Genomic DNA, 4,657 nt, shown 5'->3' with positions numbered 1-4,657 from the left:
AAGATGGGGTGTCTAGAGTAAATTCCAGTTTGCTTGACAAAGCTTGGTCTTGCTCTAGAATGGTGTGTGTTTCTGGGTAGAAGAAGCTCTCTTTTATAGGCATTTGGAATCCTAATTTCGTCAGTCCTCCATTCCACTTTTCCTTTGCTTCTTTCCAATTCCCCCCTTTTTGTGAAATCCATTCAACCAGAGTGCATGAGTCAAAGGTTTTTTGGGGTTCCAAGGTTTTATGCGGCTGGACCTCCTCATAGGGATGAGGCGCCACCTTCTTTCTCCCTTGGTTTTCAAATTGGAGTTTGCAAAGGAAAAGGAGAATGGATAGAGTCGTTTGTCCAATGGGTATTCCTCCTACACACATGGATTTCCTTTGGTTCTTGCAATGGCTTCTTGTTGGCTGTTTGTGGAGCTTAGTCAGGGGTGGAACATGATGCCAAATTTTAAACAAGGACCTGGGTTGGACTTCGTTCACAGGTATTGGGTTATTGGTGCTCCTTTTTCCAGCGGCCCGCATGTTTTCGTCAAGCTGCTGGAAGTAGCCTATTTGTTTTGAGCGTTTTAACTAACGTGGCATTGCCTAATTGCTACAGCAGTCTACGAGATGTTCTCCTAAGGCATTGGATCCCATTTTTCCCTCTCTCATGCTAACCCATGTATTTGGGCCCGGGGAATGGGCTTGAGTTTTAATGCTCTCAAGTGGCCTAAAACTTTCATTCCTTGAACCCTCAATGGGCCTTGTGAGTGCTCGTACCCATCCATATCACAACCTTCTCAGCAAGCCCTGAGTAATTACGTGGCGTGGGCCCACTTGAGCTCGTAGCATGGTTTGGCATTAGCGTGGCGGTCCTTCACATGGCATTGCGTGTTTATTTATCGTGCTTGTGATTGCGCCATAATAAGCCATGATCGGATTAAATAGCATCGGATAGGTTGGTGAGTGTGAATTTATAAGGCTGGTGCATTTTTGGTCCTTACGCGCATACTTGCTTGGCGTGACACATGACCCGCGGCTCATGTAGGTGTGTCCTACAATTTCTCTTTATGCCCCAATTGGGCTTCTTTTGTGATTGATTATTTGTGTTGGGCCAAGAATAAGCTTGGGCCTAGCCCTTGGATTTTTGGGCCTCAACACTCATTTAGTTGTATACATTGATCTACGTGCTATCTCACAAATTCCTTAAAAAAAAAAAAGCAATTTTTTTAATATAGACACAAATAATATAAGACACAAAAACTAATTTGTGCCCAATTGTGACAATAAGAGACGCAAAAACTTATATTTGTGCCCAATAATTTATATGAGGTGTAACTTTTTATTTTATTTTCAAGTCTGTCTAATTTTTATTTTGCTAAGTTTGAAAAACTGTGCTTCCTTTTAACTAAAAAAAACTTAGCTTCCTCTTATCAGTCCAACCCTAGAAAATATCTCAACGCACGCCTTCTCTTCTCCCTTGAAAAACTTCTCACCCTCTCTCTCTCTCTCTCTAGTTGCTATGACCACCAACCGAAAATCACAATCGGCACTGCCACCATGTCGCCTCTACAGCATAGATCAGATCCACGCCACTGCCTCAGCTACCGATAAACATCTCTCTCAGCCTCTTCATGTCGCTTGAACTCTGTCTGTGTTCAACGCCACTACCGTTCACGACCACCACCTAGACCTGAACCTCCAGATTTATAACTCACTCCTCTCCTCCAAAGATCTGTCATCTGTACTGGTAAACCCCACCACCATCTCATATCTCCTCTCATTATACCATTCTGATTTCATTGGGTTTCATAGCTTATCCTTTATAATTATATAAATTTTTGTCTAATTTTTTATTTGGTAGCTGAGAGATCGAATGTGACTTCTTCTTTACTCTTCCAGAATTTCCTTTTAATTCTTCCAATTTTTTGTATGATTTTGGAAGTTTTTGAAATTAATGGATGGATTTGTTGTTTTATGCAGAGAACATGTTGGAACAAATGCCTGAGAAGAAGCCTTTACTAAAATACCCCACACATACTACAAAATAGGTTTCCAATTTTTAATACCAAACAAATTTTCAAGTTCTCAAAAAAGTCAGAATAAAACTCCAACTCAAAGATGCAGATTCAATTCCAATTTTTGAAAATGGTTTTCTAATTGCCAGCCAAACGAGGCCTTCGTGTTTTTGTTGTTTCTTAAAGACATTGCAATTTGTGGGGGGTTTTGATTTTCTGGATTTTTTTTTTTGCTATGCTAAGAATAGGTGAGGGAACAAAAATGTTAGTTTGATCATTTTTACACTATTTTGTAGCACTTTTGAGCCTTTTTTTTTCTTTCATGTTTTTGTTGTTTGTTTTTTGAATTATGTGTTTTGGTCCAAGAAAGTTTTATGAATTAATTTTTGTTGTTGAAAATTTAAGACTATTGAGCACGATTTCAGAATTGTGGTTTTGTGGAAGCTATAAAAACATCTAATCAACTTTTCAGAATAAAAGCACATATAAAGACTATTCGTGCTCAATATTTGGGCCACGAATCACAAAATTGTGCTCTATAAGAGCAACTCCACCGCAGGTCCAAACCCGGGCAAAAGGCCCCCCTCAACAGCCCGAGAGCGCTCCAGCGCTGCAGACTGCAGCCCAGTTTGGCGTGGGTCCCACCAGCCCGGGCAAGCCCAAGGGCAAGTTTCGCCTGGGCTTCAGCCCGAGGGCTGTGACATCAGGGCTGATGTCACGCTGACGTCAGCTCGTGGCAATTCAAATTTTTTTTATCGTTGGCGTGTGAGTTACACTCGCCAACGGTAAAAAAAAATTGACTTCAGCGCATCTGCCACGTGTTGCAACCTGGGGCTCTCCGATGGGTTTTTTTCCAGATATCCGACGATCCTCGTTTTTTGGGCTTAAAAAATTGCAAAAAAAATCGAAAAAAATCTGAAATTTAAAAAAAAAAAAACCAAAAAAGTCTGTATTTTTTCCCTATAAATACCTATCCATTTTTTTTACTTTCCACACCAAATCTTCATACGATTTCTTCTCCATCCAATATTTTTTACTCTCCACTCACAATATTCACTTTCCACACCAATTCTCCATACAAACTTTTCTCCCTCCAATATTTTTTACTCTCCACTCACAATTTTCACTTTCCACACCAATTCTCCATACAAACTCTTCTCCTTCCAATATTTTTTACTCTCCACTCACATTTTTCTACTACTTTCCATTTGTATAAAAAAAAAAACAAATGACATCCTCTGTCGAAACCGGAGGCTCGTGGGCAACTCAGGAAGATATTGCGTTGTGTCAATCTTGGGTGAACGTTAGTCATGACCCTATCATGGGCAATGAGATGAAGTTCCATCATATGTGGAGCAAAATTCATGGAGAATTTTGTCAAAGATCGGGTTCCATTCGGACCGAAATGGCCTTGTCTAGTAGATGGAAACTTCTAAATAAAGAGTTAGGGAAATGGAGAAATGCGTTGGCAAAAGCAAGGGAGAACATTCGAAACGGTCAAAATCTATCCGATGAGGTAAAATCTTTATAATTTCCATTTTAATCAATTTAATGTAACTTTTTTTTATTGCATATTCTATTTCTTTTTCTTGCATAATCTTTTTTTTTCTTTTTGCATTTCCAATTTGTCTATATTTTCTTGCATAATCAATTTTATTTTTGCATTTCAAAATAGTTTATATTTTCTTGCATAATAATTTTTTTTTCTTGCACTTCCAATTATTTATTTTTAATAGATCATACAAGCACAAATGTGGTTCGGTGCCATGAGGCAAGGCAAAAAAAGTTTCGTGCATTTCCAATGTTGGGAAGTTGTGAAGGATTGTTCGAGATTCAAAATTATTCCCACCGGTCCGCCGGTTGTGTTGAATGAGACGCCGCTCCACGATTCGCCATCAACCGATTCGCCATTGGACTCCCCAATGGAATCAGAGTCACCACTCCCACGTCCGCCGAGACCTATTGGGAGAAAGGCGGCAAAGGCCAAGAGAGGTGGCACTTCAAACAATGAATGTGTACAATTATTGGAGCAAATAGCTAAGAACACCTCACTAAGAATTGAGAGAGACTTGAAAAGAGATGCATTGGACATGGCACGAGAGGAAGCATTTGCAATTCAACAACAGCAAGCACAAGAAAAAGACATGGATGATAAAGAGATGAAAATCATGGCCATGGATACGAGCCATATGTCTCCTGAAACAAAGGCCTATTGGAAGCTAAGACGAAAGGGTGTGATGAGAAGAAAACTTTTCCAAGACGACGGACCTAGCAATACGGACTGATTAAATGATGAAAACCATTAGGTTGTATTGAAACACCTTTGCCATATATTGTATTGTTGTATTGTTGTATTATCCTTTAATTTGTTGTATTGTTGTATTATCCTTTAATTTGTTGTATTGTTGTATTATCCTTTAATTTGTTGTATTGTTTCCTTTTTATTCAATAAACAAAGCATTAAATAATATGACTATTTATTAAAAACCTTTGAGCATCAACACAAAGATTAATTAAAAACACACCTTAATTTATTGCAAACAACACACAAAAGAAACCATACATAAGAGCATAATAATAAAAACAAGCATAATTCCAAAAAACACCACACACAAAATAAAGCATAATTAAAAACAAAGCATAATTCCAAACAAAGCACTAATCTTGACTT

General features: G+C 38.6%; 1 long non-coding RNA gene across 1 annotated transcript; it reads left to right on the top strand.

The window, feature by feature from the left end:
* Positions 1 to 1,361: 1,361 nt before the first annotated feature.
* Positions 1,362 to 4,439, top strand: LOC110751169 (uncharacterized). The gene is made up of 3 exons (XR_015826173.1): positions 1,362 to 1,718; positions 1,952 to 3,502; positions 3,723 to 4,439. It is a non-coding gene; the product is annotated as an uncharacterized LOC110751169 (long non-coding RNA).
* The last annotated feature ends 218 nt before the right edge of the window (positions 4,440 to 4,657 follow it).

The sequence above is a fragment of the Prunus avium genome, chromosome 8 (assembly GCF_965620075.1).
Source record: "Prunus avium chromosome 8, drPruAviu1.hap1.1, whole genome shotgun sequence".
Lineage (NCBI taxonomy): Eukaryota > Viridiplantae > Streptophyta > Magnoliopsida > Rosales > Rosaceae > Prunus > Prunus avium.
Note: the sequence above shows the minus strand (reverse complement) of the source record. Positions and strands in the feature narration are given on the sequence as shown.